Below are 25,754 nucleotides of genomic sequence, written 5' to 3' on the forward strand. Positions count from 1 at the left end.
TTTCTATTGTATTGTAGTTGGCGTTGAGCATGTGCACATGTGCCTTCTCCCAGCTATGGACTTCAGGAGCTATTTTTGTGGTTTACACTTTTGAAGAAATCTCTTTTTATATTTCACTTTTTGACACAGTTTAAAATCCATTGATCTCCAAATTATATACCACATCTTTCACAATCATATGGGCTTTTTTGGGGGTCTTAAAAAATGTTTTTGAACATGCTTTTAGCTGGACTGTTTTTAACTTTCGCCCTGATGTTATTGGATCTTAGTGAATTTTGCATTAGGCGTTAGTTACCTCCAGCGGTATAGTGAATTGCGGTTTCAAACAATAAAATTCGCCATAGTGAATTAGGCCCTTAGTCTACTGAAACTTCTTGTAAGAGGCACCTTATACACATGCCTTTTAAGAGTGAATGTATACTTTGGGAATTGCTTAATAAATTTATCAGCAGTCACTGGGGAAAAGTTACTTTTATCCCACAAGAAGAAACCTAAGTCTTTCATGGCCGCTACCTCTACTCAGCGAAAGAGACCTTTGCACTCTCCCCAAGCGTCCACCTCCAATTCAGGACTTAGCACTTTCTTTCAAGTCAACCAAGCCTGTCTCCTCTCAATGAAGGGGCACCCTCACCCCCCAGAGTGAGAGGACACCTGTTGGCAATTGCACTAGTCTGGATCCAAGATGTCCTGGATCTCAGGATCCAATCTGTTATTTCAAAGGGGCAGAAAACTAAATTTCTGTCTCTACTCCCGCCTCGTTTCCTACCTGCTTTCATCAGTTCAAAGACAAGCAGATTTACTGGCCACTTTGCACCAACTTTAGTAACAAGAAGTGGTTCCCTCCAAAGGAAAGGTTATGAGGTATTTTTTCCAACCTATTTGCAGTCCCCAAACCAAATGATGGTATCCGCTTGATATTGGACTTAAAATCTCTAAAAAGATTTCTTTGGGTACCAAAATTGCATATGGAATCAGCAAGATCTGTCATTGCTTATCTCAGACAGGGTAAATTTCTGGTACAAGATGTCTATTTACACATCTCTATCTTCCCCTCACATCAAGACTTTCTTTACCTGCAGTATTCCCAAAAGTGCTTTCCCCTCTTCTTACTCTTTTGGGGGCACAGGATATTCATGTCACAGTGTACTTTAGATGACCTTCTGCTGAAAGACTTCTTAGCCACAAATTTGTCTGCCAACACCCTAAGAACGATTCAGATCCAAAGTGCAATTAAAGCAGTATTAAACCCGAAATCCGACATTTTATTATATTGCAGTTTACCAATTCTTAAATGTGATGGTGTAATGTTCTGGTACCTTTGGGTACCCTAATTACTCTTTCATAAGTGTATGCGCCCCACCATTCTCTTTTGGTAAGGTGCGCATACACCTTTAAGACTGATGCTGTCATCACTGAGCGCCGGACTGGATGGCTATTTAGATCGCCGGCTCTCACTCACATGTGTTCGTTCAAACTGCTTTGTGCCTTGATGCTAACCTGTCTTGAAGCTCTCATGCTTGCAAGCATACCTCGCTGTCGGAACCACGCTGCGCTGATCCCTGTATCCCGCTACCGGATCATCCGCTCTTGCCGAACCTCTCCTCTGCTTCATTGCTATTAGTGATAAGTACCCCACAGGGGAAACCTCTATAACCTTTATACTAAAGCTTACACTATCTAGCTCTGCATACTAAGGACTATTACTACATCTGCATTATCTAAGATTGCTAGCTCTTGAGCCTACTACCACCTGTTCTTGCACTGGGTTGATCTCTCTTGTATGTCCACCTGCTACTCTGTCATCTACTACCATACATGATTGCTAAACCTATCTGCATCCCATCTGCTACTATCTTACTTTCAAGAACATTTCCTTTCAAGTGTCTGTCATCTACCATTTCTACCCAACCTGTCTCTTCAGCCTATCATCACTGTGTTACTATATACATAAGTCACTCTAGGAAACATCTTATTGAGTGTGTGTATTTACTTGCTGAATTGAGATCATCCACACATGATGAGTCATTGAGAGTTGGGAATGGTGTCTCAGCGTTTCTCTACATGACTACTGAAGTGGAATATTTCTGCGGCTGAAAATCCACATCATACGTAAAACGCAGGAGCGTTACAGATTGACGAACCACAAATGGATTCAGCAGAAATAACCACTCAGATGACACAATTAAAACAGCAAGTAACTGCGTTAATACACGCACTTGCTGAATTAAAAGAAGACAATCAGGCTCTGTCGCAGCAGGTAAAAACGCATGTGAGTTACTTTTCTTGCTAAAACCCCGTACCTACCTTACTGATCACATTAAGGTTTGTACTATTATTTCTTACATAACAGGCGATCCTCGGGCCTGGGCAGACTCTCTTTTTGAGAAAAACGACCAGCTTCTCAACTCCTATGCCTTGTTCCTAGCAGAACTCACTAGCCTATATGATGATCCCAATAGGCAGAGTACTGCCGATCTTCAATTAAGATCCTTGAAACAAGGTAGGAGACCTGTAGAAGACTTTGTCGCAGAATTCAAGAGATGGACCCTTGATTCAGAATGGAATGATGCATCTCTGAAAACCCAATTTAGGCTTGGCCTATCAGAGGCCGTTAAAGACGAGCTCGCCCGAGCGGATCTGCCAAAAACCCTGGATGCATTGATACAACTCAGTATCACCATAGATAGAAGACTACGAGAAAGAAAGGCTGAGAAAATGGGAATGCCATTATCCAGTTCTTCTCGGATTTCGGCCGTTGACCCCGTTCCTATGGAGGTAGGAACCATACGCCCACCTATATCAACTATGGAAAGAGCCAAAAGACGATCTGGTAATCTCTGCTTGTACTGTGCATCCCCGGATCACAAGATAAACGTCTGTCCCCTAGTCTACAAAAAGAAGGGTGAGTGTTCACATGTCCTCCTAGGGGGATTGACAACTTCAATCACTAACCCTTACCTTTCTGTTTGCTTAACATTACAGTGGGACCAGAACAGGATTACTACTAAGGCCATGATTGACACAGGATCTTGTGGAAATTATATTGACATACGTTTTGCTGCTTTAAATAAAGTTCCTATTATTTCTAAACTTAAACATGTCTCAGTAAGTCTTATTAACGGTGTTCCTTTATCCTCTGGTCCGATCACTGATCAGACACAGGCACTCCTAGTCACTACTAACGGGTCTCATATGGAGACCACTACCTTCGATCTAATATCTTCACCCCACTTTCCCATTGTGTTGGGACTTCCCTGGTTGCACACACATCAACCAACCATAGATTGGAAGGAACGGACCCTGGCCTTCCTCTCTTGCTATTGCGAGGGTACGTGTAACATCCATGTAACCTCCCGTCTTTCGGGAAGATCCTGTCTGTGGTGACAGATGAGATTGCACCACTATGTTATCAGGATCTCTCTGAGGTTTTTCTTGAGAAAAATGCTCAAGCACTACCTCCCCATCGAGACTATGATTGTAGCATTGATCTACTCCCAAATAGCAAATTGCCGTTCGGTCATGTTTATCCTCTTTCACAGGATGAACTTTCCCATCTCAAAGACTATTTGGATGAGAATTTGAAGAAAGGTTTTATTAGACCTTCCACTTCTTCCACAGCAGCAGGACTCTTTTTTGTCCGCAATAAGGACTCAAGTCTCAGGCCTATCATCGACTATAGGCAATTGAATGCTATTACAATAAAAGATCAATATCCTCTACCGCTTATCCCTGAGCTCATTGAGCAGGTGCGTGGAGCTACCTATTTTTCAAAATTGGATCTGAAAGGAGCATACAATCTCATTCGAATCCGTGCTGGACACGAGTGGAAGACTGCATTCAGAACCAGATACGGATTGTTCGAATATCTTGTAATGCCATTCGGGCTATGCAACGCCCCTGCAGTTTTTCAACGATTTATAAACGATATTTTCAGAGACTTACTAGATGTCTGTGTTGTGGTATATCTGGACGATATACTTATATATTCACGATCCCTGTCTGAACACATAAGACATGTAAGACTAGTATTATCGAGATTGCTTGCACACAACCTTTATGTGAAACTGAAAAAATGCTTGTTTCATAAAGAAGAAGTACTGTTTCTAGGCTACATCATATCCAAAACAGGAATCGAGATGGACATGAGTAAGATATCCTGCATTCAGGACTGGCCTACACCAACCACACGCAAGGCGCTACAGCGATTCCTTGGATTTTCGAATTTCTACAGGAAGTTCATCAGAAACTTCTCTGCCATTGTGAGACCCCTCACACAGCTCACTAGCATTAAAAAAACATTCAAATGGTCAGATGAAGCAAATAAAGCTTTTCACCTGTTAAAGACAAGGTTTACTTCTGCTCCCATATTACGCCATCCAGACCCATCCCTCCAATACATTCTGGAAGTAGATGCGTCAAACATGGCAGTAGGAGCAATACTCTCCCAACGACCAACTCACACTTCACCACTTCATCCAGTCGCCTTTTTTTCTAAATCCCTAAGCAGTCCAGAGATAAATTACCCCGTGGGTGAAAAGGAACTGCTTGCTATAAAATTGGCTCTGGAGAATTGGCGACATCTACTCGAAGGCACCCAATTACCAATACTTATATACACGGACCATAAAAATCTCCAATATCTTCAGACTAACAAAACTCTCTCTCACCGACAGGTACGATGGTCACTATTCTTTCTAAGGTTTAACTTCCTAGTGACCTACACACCTGCAGATAAGAACAAAAAGGCGGATGCACTATCACGACTAACTGAAGAAAACTACTTCGAAATCCCTTCCGTTCCTATAATACCTCACAAACGCATTATTGGAGTTGTCCGTTCCTTGAAGGAAGAGGTTTTGCATTGTATAAGTTTGGATTCACCCCACCACAACTAAATACTGATGCAGAAGGCTTCCTCTACTACAACGACAAACTTTACATACCAACTACCATACGCACCAAGATCTTGGAATTATCGCATGATGTGCCTATGGCAGGACATATGGGTATGACAAAGACTCTTAATCTGATTACCAGGCAATTCTGGTGGCCTGACATGAAAACATCTATACAAAAATTCGTCTCTTCATGCAATGTCTGTGCCAGGTCCAAAATTGACACTACGAGACCATCCGGTCTACTATGCAGTCTACCAATACCCCAAACTCCATGGGAAGTTGTGTCCTTGGACTTTATAGTGGAATTGCCTCCTTCCAAAGGATTTAATACCATCTTAGTGTCAGTGGACCATCTGACAAAAATGGCACATTTCATTGCTATTCGCAGACTACGTTCGTCCAAACAAACGGCAGAACTCCTGATGAAACATGTCTTTAAGTTACATGGTATCCCAAAAACTCTTCTGTCTGACCGTGGATCACAATTTATTTCCAAGTTCTGGCAAGAACTATGTCACATACTACGGATCGAGCGGAAGCTCACTTCTCCTTACCATCCGCAGACCAACGGACAGACTGAAAGAGTCAACCAATGCATCGAGCAATATTTACGTTGTTACACTTCTTACCAACAGGATGATTGGGTGGATCTTCTCCCTCTGGCAGAATTTGCCTACAACAACGCAACCCACAGTACGACCAAGCAGAGTCCATTCTACTTGAACTATGGGTTTCATCCCTCTATTCTTCCACCCCGCATCCTTCCTTCAAATAACCCAGTAGCCTCAGACTATCTTACCCAAATAAAGGACTCTCTGGGTTTGCTTAATACTACCATTGCACACGCTCATAGTCAACAAAAGAAGTACTAAGATCTTCGCAGAAGACCTTCTCCTCAGTACGCTATCGGGGACCTCGTTTGGCTCTCAACAAAAAATTTAAGACTGAAAATCCCTAGCAAAAAGCTTGGACCTCTGTTCTTGGGACCTTTCCCAATCAAGAAACTTATTGGAAAAGCTGCAGTACAGCTTACATTGCCAATAGACCTCAAAATACATCCCATTTTCCATGTGTCACTACTGAAGCCCCATGTTCCTGACCAAGGAATAAGGCCTACTATCCCACCTCCTCCTCCTGTACAAGTTGAAGGTGGAGAAGAATATGAGATAAAAGAGATTCTGGATTCTCGTATCCACAGAGGAAGACTTCAGTACTTGGTTCGATGGAAGAACTATGGGCCCCAAGACGACACCTGGCTAAACACCTCTGACATACATGCCTCTAGATTAATCCGCAATTTTCATGCGAAGTACCCAGACAAACCAGCACCAAAGGCCTTCAGGAGCCGGCCTTAAGGGGGGGTACTGTAATGTTCTGGTACCTTTGGGTACCCTAATTACTCTTTCATAAGTGTATGCGCCCCACCATTCTCTTTTGGTAAGGTGCGCATACACCTTTAAGACTGATGCTGTCATCACTGAGCGCCGGACTGGATGGCTATTTAGATCGCCGGCTCTCACTCACATGTGTTCGTTCAAACTGCTTTGTGCCTTGATGCTAACCTGTCTTGAAGCTCTCATGCTTGCAAGCATACCTCGCTGTCGGAACCACGCTGCGCTGATCCCTGTATCCCGCTACCGGATCATCTGCTCTTGCCGAACCTCTCCTCTGCTACATTGCTATTAGTGATAAGTACCCCACAGGGGAAACCTCTATAACCTTTATACTAAAGCTTACACTATCTAGCTCTGCATACTAAGGACTATTACTACATCTGCATTATCTAAGATTGCTAGCTCTTGAGCCTACTACCACCTGTTCTTGCACTGGGTTGATCTCTCTTGTATGTCCACCTGCTACTCTGTCATCTACTACCATACATGATTGCTAAACCTATCTGCATCCCATCTGCTACTATCCTACTTTCAAGAACATTTCCTTTCAAGTGTCTGTCATCTACCATCTCTACCCAACCTGTCTCTTCAGCCTATCATCACTGTGTTACTATATACATAAGTCACTCTAGGAAACATCTTATTGAGTGTGTGTATTTACTTGCTGAATTGAGATCATCCACACATGATGAGTCATTGAGAGTTGGGAATGGTGTCTCAGCGTTTCTCTACATGACTACTGAAGTGGAATATTTCTGCGGCTGAAAATCCACATCATACGTAAAACGCAGGAGCGTTACAGATGGCTGTATTAGTTTCCTTTTAAGGATTCCTTTCTTCTATTTCCATCTGGTGATTCAGACAGTAAATCTTTTTGTTTTTCAACAGAAAAGCTCTATTGCTGTTACAGGGATGGGACCTAAAATGATCAGCTTTTATTTATATAAAACCTTTATCCCAAAAGGGATACCAGATTGGTAGTATTCAATCAAAACATGTCGGTATAGGCAGGAAGTGACGTCACCAATACATGGGCATTATTGGGAAGTGTGCACTGTTATCATCAGTTTTTTTACTATTGCATACATACTGGTTGTGAGTGGCCAGGGCTCAACCTCTTTGTGTTATGTTAATTAATGTTCCTTATGTACCTGTCATTAGGCGCACACTGCATTAGCAACATTGAAGCAACACCGCTCAAAAGCAATATGCAGCTGGCAATTAGAGATGGGCTGAATGACCCCCTGTTCAGTTTGCGACAGAACTCTCGAACATTGCGAAAATTCTGAGTTAAATAACGAACCCCTATTAAAGTCTATGGGACCTGAACTGGAAAAATCAAAAGTGCCCATTTTGAGGGGTTAGATACAAGTTATTGGGCATACAAACGGTATGGACATCTGGGTACTGCCCTAGGGGACATGTATCAATGAAATAAAGTTTGTAAAAATCATAATTTTTAAATGAGCAGTGATTTACTGATGCTTAATGTGAAATAATAAAAATGAAAAATTCCTTTAAATATAGTGCTTGGGTGGTCCCTTTAGTCTGCCTGTAAAGTCTGTAGTGTGTTTTTATAAACAACGGCTTAGGGAGCCAGTCTGTATGATGAGGCCACAATTTAGTGCACTCGGAACAAGATTAGGGATTTTTTGGGATAAATTCTGGTGTCTGTTTTGCAGAATTTGGATAGAAGTAACAGGTGCTGAAAAATTGTTTTTTGAGTGTTGAGTGGTGCCTTCACACTACAACCCTATAGAGGTACTCTTAATGAAAGCAAGAATTGGCCTTGCTGTCAAAAATTGAAATGATATGCCCTGGTCAAACAGGTGCGGAAAAATTGGGCTTTAGGTGTTGCTGGTGCCTTCAGACCGTAACCCTTTAGAGGTGCTCTTGAAAAAAGCAAGAATTGACTTTGCTGTCAAAAATTGAAATTATATGCACCTGTCAAAAATTGGTACTTGGGTGTTAATTGGGCCAATGAAACCTATATCAAAAAGTTTATTCATGATAAAATCAACACCCACAAAGCTAGGCAGCCTAGAGAGTCTTGCACAGATTCCACATCTCAAAAATACTTAATCGGCAACATCGGCATCAGGGGCTTGATAGCTGCGGCTAATCCAGGAATGATTCATTTTGATAAATGTCAGCCAGTCAACGGAGTCTGTAGACAGATGCGCTCTTTTATCTGTCATAAAACCTCCGGCAGCACTGAATGTCCTTTCAAAAAGCACACTGGATGCAGGGCAGCCCAGCAGCTCAATTGCATACTGGGCAAGGTCTGGCAAGTGGTCTATTCTCATGACCCTGTAAGAATATTTAATAATAAATATCTTGCGCTCGTACTTAATTATGTCAGCATATTTATACTGCTCTGAATATAGCAGTGTATTTATTTATGGTTAATAAGCAAAGATCTGTGCGGAAGGAGAATCTCCACTTATGCCATAAATCAATGTCGTGAATTCTTTTTAATTGATTAATTTCTTTTTAAAAGCATATACCAATCTTAGTGAATACAGTCTACAGTATGGAATATATATAAAAATATTTATTCTCCAGACATGTAAACACGATATATGATCAAACAAGAAGTGACACAAAACAAATAACTCTAAATAAAATATACTAACTTCAAACAATCAATGCAATGTGATGTTTAGCTCAATAATGAAAGTGAAAGTGAAACAAAGTGAAAGTAAAACGAAAGCGAGATTACCATTTCTTCCCAGGTAAAGCATAAGCCATAAATAAATGTTCTATATAAACAGACTACAATGGTCTGCGCAATGCATAGCCGAAAGTCACTTCACTGCAGATGAGTGAGAATAAGCCATGCAAAACGGAAGACTTAAAATTGCAAATGATGCACTAAATCTGATATTAATAAAAATGTATAAAAACAAAAATCAGCTATTTAGAGAAAAATCTACCATGGTTTATACGGCTGGGATTGTAATCTCATTACCCTTAAATATGCAATATAAAACATATAAGGAAGGAAATAAACAATTGTTGAATAAAATCAAATAACATAGCAAGGCATATTTACCACACTTAAGATGGCCGCTAGCTTCAGATGGTCGTTACCAGAGTCCTAAGATGGATGCCAGTGAGGGAGGAGTTTCCTCCAAGTTTCAGATGAATGATGGACAAAATGGAGTATGTCTGGATGAGTCTTTCCATTGACGTAGTAGCGTGTGTGGTGTAAGTGTGAGGTGTGTTGTCAGTAGTGTAAAGTGATGTGTCCTATCTCTCATCTGGGTTGGTCTTTTATATGGTAAGAACAAAGAGCTATAAAAATTACCATAAGTATAACCCAGAGGGATGAAACATTATCCCAATTGGTCGGGATATTCTATACCTAAACTGGTGAGGTCAGAGACACACCTCTTTCGATAATTAACCCAATACTTGGTATAATAAAATTAAAGGATGATTTCTCTATATGTAAGAGTAATCATAAAACACATATAAAACTTTGTCCAGACTCCCAGTACATGCATAAATGTCCATCTGTATCTCCATCATTCTCTGGCAATTATGGGATCTGGTAAACCATTTTTCCAATAATTATTTTTAATACAAAATAATATTTCTTTATGGGAAATATCTAAAATTATCTCAAGACTGCACCTGGTATTTCGTCTATAGAGGGCAGTATCGTACCGTTCATTAGATTTTGTATGTTAACAATAATTAAAACATTTTGTTATCTGGTGATCTTTAACCTCTGGCTAGTGAAGATCCATTAATTATTTGACCATGCCAAAGGGCTGTCAGGCATCTAGTCTAGGTTGGTAGAATTTATTACTTAGTCTATTCTAAAGCAACGCTTATATAAACACTCCTACCACATACCTTAAAATGAAGTAATTAGTATTCACTCCAGTCTTAGGTCTAAGTAAGATTACTACTATAAGAATATAAACCCAAAAGGTAATGTAACATTCCTAAATATATATGTATATGCCTTACATAATATAATGACATAATTATGGCTAATATCTTCTCACATATAATAATGTATCTATAAAAACTTATATATAACTCATTTTAAAATACAACTAGAATATACTGGGGTATTGTCCATTGTTATATACTTATAGACAGACTGGCATTACCATCCCCTTAACATCTGGTATAGCGTCAGACTGACTAAGTCTTATCTGATAGAGATGTCAATGTATTACCTTATTTATGACAAAAGAAAATAGAAATGTCTGCTGAAAGTATAAAACCCTATTGTAAGCCTGTGAGAGACATTTTGTTTAACAAGTACATAATGAACTCTATTTCACCTTAAAAACAAGATGGACGCCATGCCATTCAGAATCTTATATGCATAATATGAAATATACATGGCTTTTAAAATCATTTTTCTTTTTACCTATTATTATTATTTGAATCACCCCCAATAGTCCCGACAACCCACTAATCCAGTGGATCATCAACTGGAAAGCTCTCCATGTCTGTTTCCGCCCCTAGATAATCTCCGGCCATATGATGCACAGGATGCCGATAAGATGTGGAAGCTGACAGCCCTGGGCATCTAGGACTAAAAACAAGTTTGAAATGCATCACTGAGGTAGCCCCCTTCTGAACCATTCCTCTCTTGTCCAACAGAAGCCTCAAAACTAGCCTTTCCATGAGGAAATGGAAAGGCATTACATAAACTCCTCTTTAAGGTGTCCTCAAGATATTTCATCCTCTGCTCCCTCTGTGATGATGGGATGAGTTCTGAGACTTTTCCCTTGTAACATGGTCAAGGAGGGTTGCCAACCAATAGTGATCCTTCTCCTTGATGCCAAAAATTCTCGGGTCCTTCCACAGGCTTTGAAGAATGAGGGAGCCAATGAACCGCATGTTTGTGGCGGCATGAGAAACAGAGTCTTCGGGGTCACTGATGATTACAGTATCTGGAACTGCCTCCTCCCAGTCATGTTACTACTCCAAAGGGTTCTGGGGACGCAAAACCATCTCTTAAGGTTTGACATATGTCTTCCTCTGCTTCAATGCCTCCAAAACTGCCAACATCCTCCTCCTCCTCCTCCTCCTCCTCCTCTTGTGTATTCTGTGGCGTCATAACAACGGTGTCTGCATTAAGCGGGCCTTGAGAGGAAAGGAATTCCTCCTCTTCCTCCAACTGCTCTGCAGCGAGTGCCCTGTCCATAATGCCTCATCATCCTTGTCGCCTCCTCAGGTGGTGACAGTACAGTGCATGCATCCTTTATCAGCAGCCATTGGCATTGGGTAAAAAACCAGAGCTGGCCTGAGCCTTTTTCGTTGTGCCATACTCACACAGGAACTCGTTGACGCCCCTCTGTGTAAGATTCTGGTACCTTTGGTACCCTTATTGCCCATTTTCTTTTTCATATTGCGTCGCACCTTTTTAGTTATGTGGAACGCATATACCTTTAAGCCGTATGACATCATCACTGAGCGCTGCTCTGAGCGGCTATTTCAATCGCCGGCTTTCTCTCTCAGGTTGTTCGTTCAAACCGCATGCTTACAAGCCTTGTCTTATGCTGCCGGAGCCTCCAGCTATTCTCTTTACCTGGAACAGACCGGAACCTCAATACTGATCCCGTATCTCGCTACCGTATCACTCCCTCACTACCGGACCCCTCTACTCACTAACCTTACTAGTGATAAGTACCCCACAGGGGATTCCTCCATAACTAAACTTACACTATCTACTTCTGCACATTAAGGACTGTTACTATCTATGCATCTGCACTGTTACATAGATTGCTAGCTCTTGAGTCTACTACCATCTATCCTTGCACTGGGTTAGTCTCTCCTGTATATCATCTGCTGTCCTTACCACCTATTACCATACATGATTACTAACCTATCTGTATCCTACCTATTACCGTCTACTACTCTCCTGAACATTACTATCAAGTGCTTATCATTGCTATCACTGCTCACACCTGTCCCTTCAGCACATCACCTCTATACTGTCATATACATCCTATCACTCCAGGAACATCTTATTGAGTGTGTGTATATCTGTATGCTGAAGCAGGCGGGTCCACAGTGATGAGTCTGGAGAGTTGGATCTGGTAATTTAACACATCTCTACAAGACTACTGAGTGGAGATTCTGCAGCTGCAAATCCAGCTTACTATAAAAACTCAGGAGCGTTACAGATTGAACGAACCCAAAAAATGGATTCAGCAGAATTACCCACTCAAGTGATACAATTAACACAAAAAGTAAATACATTAATACTTGCTCTTACTGAAGTAAAAGATGAAAATCAGACTCTGAGACAGCAGATAACCCGTCTTTCACAGCTTACTGCTGCTCAGCCACCTGAACCTAAAATAAACCCTCCTCTAGTGTTTACAGGTGATCGGAAAAAATTTAGTGAATTCAAAAACGCATGTCAAATGCTTTTTTTGCTAAAACCTCGTACTTACCCTACTGATCAAATTAAAGTCTGTACCACTATCTCATATTTAACGGGTGATCCACGGGCCTGGGCAGACTCTCTCTTTGAGAAAGATGATCCTCTTCTCAACTCCTATACCTATTTTCTAGCGGAACTCGGTAGCTTATATGAAGACCCCAATAGGCAGAGTACTGCTGATATCCAATTGAGGGCTTTAAAACAAGGAAGGAGACCTGTTGAAGACTTTGTAGCAGAGTTCAAAAGATGGACCCTTGATTCAGGGTGGAATGATACATCTCTGCGAACTCAGTTCAGGCTCGGGTTGTCAGAAGCCGTTAAAGACGAGCTCGCCCGAGCGGATTTACCTGGCACTTTAGATGCCTTAATACAACTTAGTATCAACATTGACAGGCGACTGCACGAAAGAAAGGCTGAGAAAATGGGAATGCCATTGTCCAGTCCTTCTCGGATTTCGGCCGTTGACCCTACTCCTATGGAGGTAGGAACCATACGCCCACCTTTATCGACCACTGAACGAGCCAGGAGAAGATCCAGAAATCTCTGCATGTACTGCGCATCCCCGGATCATTTGATAAGCGTCTGTCCCCTTGTCCGCAAAAAAGAGGGTGAGTGTTCACATGTCTTACTAGGGGGATTAACCACTTCCTTTTCTAATCCCTACCTCTTTGTTCATTTGACATTGCAGTGGGACCAGACTAGGATCACCACCAAGGCTATGATCGACACAGGATCTTGTGGGAACTATATCGATACACGTTTTGTTACTTTAAATAAAATACCTATTATTTCAAAACCTAAACCTGTCTCTGTTAGTTTCATTAACGGTATTCCGTTATCTTCTGGTCCAATCACCAATCAGACACAAGCACTCCTTGTCACTGCTAACGAGTCTCATATGGAGACCACCACTTTTGATGTACTACCTTCACCACATTTTCCCATTATTTTGGGACTTCCCTGGTTACACATACATCAACCAACCATAGATTGGAAAACACGGACTCTAACCTTCCCTTCTCACTATTGCGAGATCACGTGTAACCTCCCATCTTATGGAAAGATCCTGTCTGTGGTGTCAGATGAGATTACACCACTATGCTATCAGGATCTGTCCGAAGTCTTCCTTGAGAAAAATGCTCAAGTGTTGCCTCCCCATAGGGACTATGATTGTTCTATCGATCTACTCCCTAATAGCAAATTGCCTTTCGGCCATGTTTATCCTCTTTCACAGGATGAACTTTCTCATCTCAAGGAATACTTGGATGAGAATTTGGCGAAAGGGTTCATCAGACCCTCTACTTCTTCCACAGCTGCAGGACTTTTCTTTGTCCGCAATAAGGATTCAAGTCTTAGGCCTATTATTGACTATAGGCAACTAAATACCATTACGATAAAGGATCGTTATCCTTTACCGCTCATTCCTGAACTCATTGAACAAGTGCGTGGGGCTACTTACTTTTCTAAATTGGACCTAAAAGGGGCATACAACCTAATCCGAATCCGTGACGGAGATGAGTGGAAGACAGCATTCAGAACCAGATACGGATTATTCGAATATCTTGTGATGCCTTTCGGGTTGTGTAATGCTCCCGCAGCTTTTCAAAGATTCATAAATTACATCTTCAGAGACTTACTTGATGTCTGTGTTGTGGTATATCTGGACGATATACTTATCTATTCTCGATCTTTGTCTGAACATATAAAACATGTAAGACTTGTGTTATCCAGATTACTCGCACACAACCTATACGTGAAATTAAAAAAATGCCTATTTCATAAAGAAGAAATACTATTCCTAGGATACATCATATCTAAAACCGGAATCAAGATGGATATGAGCAAGATATCGTGTATTCTGGATTGGCCTATACCAACAACTCGTAAGGCATTACAGCGATTCCTCGGATTTTCAAACTTCTATAGGAAGTTCATCAAGAACTTCTCTGCTATTGTGAGACCTCTCACACAACTTACAAGTATAAAGAAACCATTCAAATGGTCAGAAGAAGCAAATGGAGCTTTCCGCTTGTTAAAATCAAGCTTTACTTCTGCTCCCATACTACGCCATCCAGACCCATCCCTCCAATATATTCTGGAGGTAGATGCGTCAAACATGGCAGTAGGAGCAGTTCTCTCCCAACAACCAACAAATACTTCACCACTCCACCCAGTTGCTTTTTTCTCTAAATCACTAAGCAGCCCAGAGGTGAATTACCCAGTGGGTGAAAAAGAGTTGCTTGCCATAAAACTGGCACTAGAGAATTGGCGACATTTACTTGAAGGTACCCGATTACCAATACTCATATATACAGATCATAAAAATCTTCAATACCTTCAGACTAACAAAACTCTTTCCCACCGGCAGGTACGATGGTCATTATTCTTCCTATGATTCAACTTCCTAGTGACCTACACACCTGCAGACAAAAACAAAAAAGCGGATGCGCTATCACGATTAACCGAAGATAACTGCGCTGAAGTTCCTTCTATTCCTATAATACCCTATGAACGTATTATTGGTGTTGTTCATTCCTTGAAGGAAGAGATTTTGCACAGTATAGGATTGGATTCACCTCCACCACAACTAACTACTGATGCAGAAGGCTTCCTCTACTACAACGACAAACTCTACATACCCCCTACTATGCGCACCAAGATCTTGGAATTGTCACATGATGTGCCTATGGCAGGACATATGGGTATGACTAAGACCCTTAATTTGCTTACCAGGCAGTTTTGGTGGCCTGATATGAAGACGTCTGTACAAAAATTTGTTTCTTCATGTGACATCTGTGCAAGGTCCAAAATTGACACTACAAAACCATCTGGTCTACTCTGCAGTCTACCAATACCCCAGGTTCCATGGGAAGTTGTGTCTTTAGACTTTATAGTAGAACTACCACCTTCCAAAGGATTTAATACCATTCTAGTGTCAGTGGACCATCTGACAAAGATGGCACATTTCATTTCTATTCGCAGACTACCTTCATCTAAGCAAACAGCGGAATTACTAATGAAACATGTGTTCAAGTTACATGGAATTCCAAAGACTCTTTTATCCGACCGTGGTTCACAGTTCATCTCCAAGTTTTGGCAAGCTCTATGTCACATACTACGGATTGAGCGAAAGCTCACTTCTCCTTACCACCCTCAGACCAACGGACAGACTGAAAGAGTCAACCAGTGCATTGAACAAATATCTACGTTGCTACACCTCATACCTACAGGATGATTGGGTGGACCTCCTCCCTCTGGCGGAATTTGCTTATAACAACGCAACCCACAGTACTACTAAGCAAAGTCCGTTCTACTTCAACTATGGGTTTCATCCCACACTTCTTCCACCACGCCTCCTACCATCAAGTAACCCAGTGTAACGCTCATGCGTTTTTGTTAGTGGATGGATTTACAGCTGCAGAATTATTACACTCAGTAGCTTTGTAGAGAATCTGTTGAACAAATATATCCAACTCTCAGGACTTCATCACCGTGTACAGCCTGTTATATACCATATATATTAATAGATGTTAATGGAGGGATAGAATATATGAGGATATATAGATGAGAGACAGGCTATTGTATGGTGAGCACTAGAAGTAGTATTAGGAGAGTTTGCAGGTGATGGTAAAGCAGATAGGTTCTGATGTCGAGTATAGTGCAGATGGTAAGAGGACACAGATGGAGTATACTTAGACAGAGTAACCTAGTGCAAGGATAGTTGAAGGTAGTCCCAAGAGCTAACAGTCTATGCAGATGATAGTGAATAGATAGATACAGATAGTCTTGGTAATTGCAGTAGATGGCAGTAGGAGATTGGTTAGTAAGAATCCCCTGTGGGGTACTTATCACTTAGATAGGTTTAGGAGTAACAGTGTCCATTGGAGAAGGGTGATCCCGTAGCGAGATACGGATCACCAGCGAGGTTTCCGGCTACCAGAACATTACAGTACCCCCCCCTTAAGGCCGGCTCCGGAAGGCCTCTAGAACTGGTTTTTCTGGATATTTCAAGTGGAAATTGCGAATCAGTCTAGGGGCATGTATATCGGAGGTATCCAGCCAGGTGTCATCTTGGGGCCCATAGTTCTTCCATCGTACAAGATACTGGAGTCTTCTTCTATTAAAACGGGAATCCAAAATTTCTTTTATCTCAAATTCTTCTCCGCCCTCCACTTGTACAGGAGGTGGAGGTGAGATAGTAGGCCTTATTCCTTGGTTAGGAACATGGGGCTTCAGTAGAGACACATGGAAGACAGGATGTATCTTGAGGTCTACTGGCAATATGAGTTGTACTGCAGCTTTTCCAATAAGCTTCTCTATTGGAAAAGGTCCCAGAAATAGAGGTCCAAGTTTTTTACTTGGGATTTTTAGTCTCAGATTTTTTGTAGAAAGCCAAACAAGATCCCCAATGGCATATTGGGGAGAGGGTTTCCTACGGAGGTCGTAGTACTTTTTTTGTTGGCTATGAGCATGGGATATGGTATTGTTGAGTAATCCCAGAGAATCCTTTATCTGGGCAAGATAATCAGATGCCACTGGATTACTTGATGGCAAGATACGTGGAGGAAGGAGTGTGGGATGAAACCCATAATTCAGGTAAAACGGACTTTGCTTAGTAGTGCTATGAGTAGCATTGTTATAGGCGAATTCCGCCAGCGGGAGGAGATCTGCCCAATCGTCCTGTAGATACGAAGTATAGCAACGCAGGTACTGTTCAATGCACTGGTTAACTCTCTCTGTCTGTCCGTTGGTCTGAGGGTGGTAGGGAGAAGTAAGGTTACGCTCTATTCGCAGTATCTGACATAGAGCTAGCCAAAACTTTGAGATGAATTGTGAACCACGGTCAGACAGCAGTGTTTTGGGAATACCATGTAACTTAAAGACATGTTTCACAAGTAATTCCGCTGTTTGTTTGGATGAAGGTAGTTTTCGGATAGGAGTGAAATGTGCCATCTTGGTCAGATGGTCCACTGACACCAAGATGGTGTTGAATCCTTTGGAAGGTGGTAGTTCCACTATGAAGTCTAAGGATACCACTTCCCACGGAACCTGGGGTATTGGTAAACTACAAAGTAACCCCGATGGTTTCGTGTTGTCAATTTTAGACCTTGCACAGATATCACAAGATGAAACGAACTTTTTTACGGTTGTTTTCATGTCTGGCCACCAAAATTGCCTAGTGAGTAGATTGAGAGTTTTAGTCATACCCATATGTCCTGCCATAGGTACATCATGCGACAATTCTAAAATCTTGGTTCGCATAGTAGGCGGTATGTATAATTTATCGTTGTAGTAGAGGAAGCCTTCTGCGTCAGTAGTTAGTTGTGGTGGAGGTGAATCCAATCCTATGCTGTGCAAAATCTCCTCCTTCAGGGAGCGAACGACTCCGATAATACGTTCAAGTGGTATTATAGGAACTGAGGGAACCTCAGTACAATCTTTCTCGGCTAGTCGTGAGAGTGCATCCGCTTTTTTATTTTTGTCTGCGGGCGTGTAAGTCACTAAAAAATTAAATCTCAGAAAGAATAACGACCACCGTACCTGCCGGTGGGAAAGAGTTCTATTAGTCTGAAGGTATTGAAGGTTTTTGTGATCAGTATATATCAGAATTGGCAATTGAGTGCCCTCAAGTAGATGTCGCCAATTCTCTAACGCCAGTTTTATTGCTAATAACTCCTTCTCACCTACTGGGTAGTTCACCTCGGGGCTACTTAATGACTTTGAAAAGAAAGCAACTGGGTGAAGAGGTGAGGTGTTTGTTGGTCGTTGTGAGAGAACTGCTCCTACTGCCATATTAGACGCATCTACCTCCAAGATGTATTGAAGGGATGGGTCTGGATGGCATAGTATGGGGGCAGTAGTAAAGCTTGATTTCAGTAGAGAGAATGTTTCATTTGCTTCTTTTGACCAATTAAATGGTTTCTTCGTGCTTGTAAGTTGTGTGAGAGGTTTCACAATCGCAGAGAAGTTCTTAATGAATTTCCTATAGTAATTAGAGAATCCTAGGAACCTTTGTAATGCTTTGCGAGTGGTTGGCACAGGCCAATCCAGAATGCAGGATATTTTGCTCATGTCCGTTTTGATTCCACTTTTAGATATAATATACCCAAGAATAGTACTTCCTCTTTATGAAACAAACATTTCTTTGATTTAACATATAAGTTATGTGCAAGTAGTCTTGACAACACAAGTCTCACATGTTTTATGTGTTCAGGTAAGGAATGAGAATAGATAAGTATATCGTCCAAATATATTACCACACAAACATCAAGCAAGTCTCGGAATATCTAATTTATAAACCGTTGGAAGGCTGCGGGAGCATTACATAGCCCAAATGGCATTACAAGGTACTCAAACAGTTCGTATCTGGTTCTGAATGCCGTCTTCCATTCATCCCCTTTACGGATTCGAATTAAATTGTATGCCCCTTTTAGGTCCAATTTTGAAAAGAAAGAAGCCCCACGCACCTGTTCGAAAAGTTCAGGAATAAGGGGTAAAGGATAACGATCCTTTATTGTGATGGCATTTAATTGTCTGAAATCAATGATAGGCCTAAGGCTAGAGTCCTTATTGCGGACGAAGAAGAGCCCAGCAGCAGTGGAGGAAGTAGAAGCTCGGATGAATCCTTTTGCCAAGTTCTCATCCAGATACTCCTTAAGATGAGAGAGTTCATCCTGTGAGAGAGGATAAACATGTCCGAAAGGCAACTTGCTATTAGGGAGTAAATCGATACAACAATCATAGTCCCTATGTGGAGGTAGCATTTGAGCGTTTTTCTCAAGGAAAACCTCCGATAAATCCTGATAACACTTAGGAATAATGTCATCCGGCAGTACAGACAGGATCCTATCATGTGTGGGGAGGTTACACGTCGTCTCACAATAGTGAGAAGAGAAGGCTAACGTTCTTGTTTTCCAATCGATGATTGGTTGATGTATGTAACCAGGGAAGTCCCAAAATGATTGGAAAATGTGGTGAAGTTAATACATCAAAGGTGGTGGTCTCCACATGAGACTCGTCAGCAGTTACAAGAAGTGCCTGTGTCTGACTGGTGATAGGACCAGAGGATAAAGGGGTACCGTTAATAAAACTAACGGAGACAGGTTTGGGTTTTGAAACAATAGGTATTTTATTAAGGGAGACAAAACAAATGTCAATGTAGTTTCCACAAGATCCGGTGTCAATCATAGCCTTGGTGGTGATCCTAGATAGGGATTAGAAAAGGAAGTTGTGAGTCCCCCTAGCAAGACATTTGAACACTCACCCTCTTTTCTGCGGACAAGAGGACAGCCGTTTACCAAATGATTCGGGGATGCGCAGTACATGCAAAGATGTTCGGTTTTCCTCCTGGCACGTTCAGAAAGGGTCAGAGGTGGACGTATCATTCCTACTTCCATAGGAGTAGGGTCAGCAGGCAACATCCGAGAAGGACTGGAAAATGGTGAGCCCATCTTCTCAGCCTTTCTTTCTCGTAGTCGTCTGTCAATATTGATACTGGTCTGTATCAGTCCCTCTAGAGTGCCAGGTAAATCCGCTCGGGCGAGCTCGTCTTTAACGGCCTCAGATAGGCCGAGTCAAAACTGCGTTCGCAAAGATGTGTCGTTCCACCCTGAATCAGGGGACCATCTTTTGAAATTCACCACAAAATCTTCAACAGGTCTCCTTCCTTGTTTTAAGGCCCGTAATTGGGTGTCAGCGGTACTCTGCTTGTTGGGGTCTTCATATAAACTAGCAAGTTGTGCTAGAAATAAGGGATAAGAATTAAGGAGTGGATCATCCTTTTCAAAGAGAGCATCTGCCCAGGCCCGGGGTTCACCCGTTAAATAGGAGATGATGGTACAAACCTTAATTTGGTCAGTGGTGTAGGTTAGAGGATTTAACAAAAAAAACAATCGACATGCGTTTTTAAATTCACGGAATTTGCTCCGATCACCAGAAAACACTATAGGAGGGTTTATCTTAGGCTCACGGGGCTGAGCAGCAGGAGGCTGTGTGAGACGGCCAAGCTGCTGTCTCAAGGTCTGATTTTCATTTTGTACCTCTGTAAGCGCAAGGATCAATGCATCTACTTGCTGTTTTAATTGTAGTACATGAGTGGATAATTCTGCTGAATCCATATTTTTTTTTAAAGGCTCGTTCAATCTGTAACGCTCATGCGTTTTTGTTAGTGGATGGATTTACAGCTGCAGAATTATTACACTCAGTAGCCTTGTAGAGAATCTGTTGAACAAACATATCCAACTCTCAGGACTTCATCACCGTGTACAGCCTGTTATATACCATATATATTAATAGATGTTAATGGAGGGATAGAATATATGAGGATATATAGATGAGAGACAGGCTATTGTATGGTGAGCACTAGAAGTAGTATTAGGAGAGTTTGCAGGTGATGGTAAAGCAGATAGGTTCTGATGTCGAGTATAGTGCAGATGGTAAGAGGACACAGATGGAGTATACTTAGACAGAGTAACCTAGTGCAAGGATAGTTGAAGGTAGTCCCAAGAGCTAACAGTCTATGCAGATGATAGTGAACAGATAGATACAGATAGTCTTGGTAATTGCAGTAGATGGCAGTAGGAGATTGGTTAGTAAGAATCCCCTGTGGGGTACTTATCACTTAGATAGGTTTAGGAGTAAAAGTGTCCATTGGAGAAGGGTGATCCCGTAGCGAGATACGGATCACCAGCGAGGTTTCCGGCTTCAGTTCAGCAAGGGAGAATGTCAGCAGCTCAGACTTCACAGGAGTAGGTGCGGTGAACATGCGGTTTGAACGAGCGATGAGTGAGAGCAAACCGGCGATTGAAATAGCTGCTCATAGCGGCGCTCGGCAATGATGTCATCCGGTCTTAAAGGTATATGCGTCCCTTGTTACACAAGATGGGACGCAATTAGGAGAGGAGAAATATGGAGACAAGGGTACCAGAGGTACCAGAACATTACACCCAGTAGCCTCGGATTATCTTACCCAAATAAAAGACTCTCTGGGTTTACTTAATACCACCATCTCACAAGCTCACAGTCAACAAAAAAGGTACTACGACCTTCGTAGAAGACCTTCTCCTCAATATGCTATTGGGGACCTCGTTTGGCTATCGACGAAAAATTTAAGGTTAAAGATCCCTAGCAAAAAGCTTGGACCTTTATTTCTGGGACCCTTCCCAATTAAGAAACTCATTGGAAAAGCTGCAGTACAACTCACTTTACCGGCAGATCTCAGAATACATCCCATCTTTCATGTGTCGCTACTGAAACCACATGTTCCTAACCAAGGAATAAGGCCTACCATCTTACCTCCACCTCCAATACAAGTTGAAGGCGGAGAAGAATTTGAGATTAGGGAGATTTTGGATTCTCGTATCCACAGAGGAAGACTCCAATATCTCATAAGATGGAAGAACTATGGACCCCAAGACGACACCTGGTTGGATACTTCTGATGTTCACGCACCTAGGCTTATACGAAGGTTTCACTCTAAATATCCGGAGAAACCAATGCTATAGGCCTTCCGGAGCCGGCCTTAAGGGGGGGGTACTGTAAGATTCTGGTACCTTTGGTACCCTTATTGCCCATTTTCCTTTTCATATTGCGTCCCACCTTTTTAGTTAGGTGGAACGCATATACCTTTAAGCCGTATGACATCATCACTGAGCACCGCTCTGAGCGGCTATTTCAATCGCCGGCTTTCTCTCTCAGGTTGTTCGTTCAAACCGCATGCTTACAAGCCTTGTCTTATGCTGCCGGAGCCTCCAGCTATTCTCTTTACCTGGAACAGACCGGAACCTCGATACTGATCCCGTATCTCGCTACCGGATCACTCCCTCACTACCGGACCCCTCTACTTACTAACCTTACTAGTGATAAGTACCCCACAGGGGATTCCTCCATAACTAAACTTACACTATCTACTTCTGCACATTAAGGACTGTTACTATCTATGCATTACTAATTCTATCATCTGCACTGTTACATAGATTGCTAGCTCTTGAGTCTACTACCATCTATCCTTGCACTGGGTTAGTCTCTCCTGTATATCATCTGCTGTCCTTACCACCTATTACCATACATGATTACTAACCTATCTGTATCCTACCTATTACCGTCTACTACTCTCCTGAACATTACTATCAAGTGCTTATCATTGCTATCACTGCTCACACCTGTCCCTTCAGCACATCACCTCTATACTGTCATATACATCCTATCACTCCAGGAACATCTTATTGAGTGTGTGTATATCTGTATGCTGAAGCAGGCGGGTCCACAGTGATGAGTCTGGAGAGTTGGATCTGGTAATTCAACACATCTCTACATGACTACTGAGTGGAGATTCTGCAGCTGCAAATCCAGCTTACTATAAAAACGCAGGAGCGTTACACTCTACTGCATGTGTACCCGCTGCAACATTGTCAAAGTTGAGTTCCACCTGGTAGACATGTCACAAATCATGTGGTTTACAGGCATGTGGAATTCCCACTGAATTTAGGCTAACCGAGCACTGGCTGTGTATGACTGCCTGAAATGGCTACAGACTCTTCTGGCCTGCTTCAGTAGATATTCCAACCCTGGGTACATGCTTAAGAAACACTGCACCACCGAATTAAGGACATGTGCCATGTCTAAGGGCAGACAGGAAATTAGTGCCATTATCACACACCACTATCCTGGCTCCAGCTGGTGTGGTATAAACCACCTCTGGGCCTTCCCCTGAAGAGCTGAAAGAATCTCTGCTCCGGTGTGGCTCCTGTCCCGTAGATAGACCAGCTGAGGCATCTTTTAGCCTGACTCACTGAATAGCCCCTTGAATACTTAGGGGGTCCTGGTGGTTCATAGGACAATTCAGCAAAGGATGGCATGGAGGAGGAGGGGGTGGAGCTGAAAAATCTCACATCATCACCACCAGCTGCATGGAGACGTGGCAGAAAAATAAGTTGCAGCATTGAGCCCTTTCCTGTGGTATTCTTGTGGGCCAATTCTTGCGGGTCAAACGCATTTGCAGTAATGACCAACAATTTGAACAGGAGGCCGTGTCCCTCTATGAGAGATTTTTACAATGGAGATACCCTAGGTGGATGCTGGATAGGGCTCTCTTCATAGATAAATGTAGAAATAGGGGGGACCTTTTGGTAAAAAAGAACATGAATCAACAACAAAATAAATTAACGCTTTCTTCCCCATTTAGAAATGAATTTTATGATATAAAAAAAATCTTATATATTTTCCTTACATCAACACCGAGGACTTAGAGGGAGCAAGAAGAGAGATCGGTTTTTGGCTTCCCTCAATTTAAAGATATTGGATCGCTTTTATCCCCTGTGGGGAATTGCTGGTTCGGACCCGCTGGTAAAACAGGGGTCAGAATGGGAGGTGAGCAGTGGAGGATAGCACAATCACTTTACTCGTCCAGCACTGAAAGCACCTTACCTTTGCACCTTTTAGCACATTTTGTTCAATTTGCACCTTATGGACTTTTTTTGATATTACACATTTAACTATATGAATTTCCCAGCTGATTTTTTTTATTTATTCATCATTAGCATTTATATTAGTTCACTGTTGCATATTATGTATTTTGGAGCAGCACTGTTGTTGTTTTGATTTTTTACTTATTGCATGCAGTGAAAGCCTTTCTTATTAGTTAGATTTTATTATTAGTGTTGGTTGCGCTGAATTTCACAGTTTTAGATTTTTTCGCCTGTAAAGTTATGTCCATGCAGGTAAATTCACAGAATGTGCATGTAGGAAAAGTGGCAACCAGAGTTACCCAGTGTGCTGTTAACGAAATATAGGGTCCCTGACCATGCTTGCTGGATCACGCGTCAGCAGTAACATGGACATTGAGGCTGACTGCCTTGCCCAACGGTGCCACAACATTGCCTTCCACATGCTGGTACAGAGCTGGAATGGCCTTACATGCAAAGAAATAGTGACTGGGAACCTGCCATTGTTGTACAGCACTACACAGCACATTCTGCAAAATCACGGAAGGGGGCAGAATCCACCAGACACAAAGGCAGGAGTTGTAAAGCCAGCAGCTTTGACAAGCTTGAATTTAGTCACTGGGCATGTGGATGACAGTGACTGTATTTTTTTTTACTGCAACAGCTGGGACAGAGAAATTTGCCTGCTATAGCCTACAGCTATACCATTATTCCTGTCAGTGGCATCTGCTGAGAGGTCATGAGATATAGCGGGGGTAGACCTTAAAGGTGAAGAGTGAGGAGGAGCTTAATTGCATCCCTTTTGTTGGGCTTTCAGGTGCTCTTACCAACAGGCTGAATAGTGGGAGGTTAAATGCCTTGTCAAGCATGTGGTACCCCAATGGCTGGTGTTTTTGCCACGCTTGATCTGCTTGAGGCAAAGTTTGCAAATCCCAACAGTGCGATTGCCCACACATGTTAAAAAAGGCCCAGACAACTGAGCTGTGGGAAGTGGATTGGGAGATAACAGCTCCACAATGTAATGGAATACAGCGGCTACTCTCCACTCTTCCGTGATGGCTGCCTCGTTGGGGTTGTGCCTAACCCTCACTTTCCTCCTCGGCTTTATCCGGCACCCAAGTCACGTCAATGACCTCATCATAATCATCCTCTTCATCCTAATCATCACTGGAGCCAATTTGGCAATATGCTGTGGCTGGGGGAACATAAATGCCAATTTGTTGTTTACCAGTGTACTTCCATCTCTGTAGGCTCATGTTCCTACCTTCCTCCACCTCAGAACCAACATCAGAATCAAAATCCGCTTATTGCTATTTTTTTTTTTTTTTACCAAAAATATGTAGCAGAAAACAAATTGGCCTAAAATGATGAAAAGAATTAGATTTAAAAAATTTTTTTTTTGGGAATGTTATATAGCAGAATGTGAAAAATATTGGGGTTTTTTTCAGAATTGTTGTTCTTTTTTTGTTTATAGCGCAAAAAAACTCTATTTGTGAGAAAAAAAGGACATCAATTTTATTTGGGTACAAGTGTCACACGACCGGGCAATTTTCCATTAAATAACGCAGAGCCGAATCACAAAAAATGGCCTGGTCATTAA

General features: G+C 42.0%; 1 protein-coding gene across 3 annotated transcripts in view; it reads left to right on the forward strand.

Moving 5' to 3' along the window:
* The window catches only part of BAIAP2L2 (BAR/IMD domain containing adaptor protein 2 like 2), a 218,273-nt gene that overhangs the window by 98,995 nt on the left and 93,524 nt on the right, over nt 1–25,754 (forward strand). The window lies entirely within an intron of this gene.

Source organism: Pelophylax lessonae, assembly GCF_965119305.1.
Source record: "Pelophylax lessonae genome assembly, chromosome: 8".
Taxonomy (NCBI): Eukaryota; Metazoa; Chordata; class Amphibia; order Anura; family Ranidae; genus Pelophylax; species Pelophylax lessonae.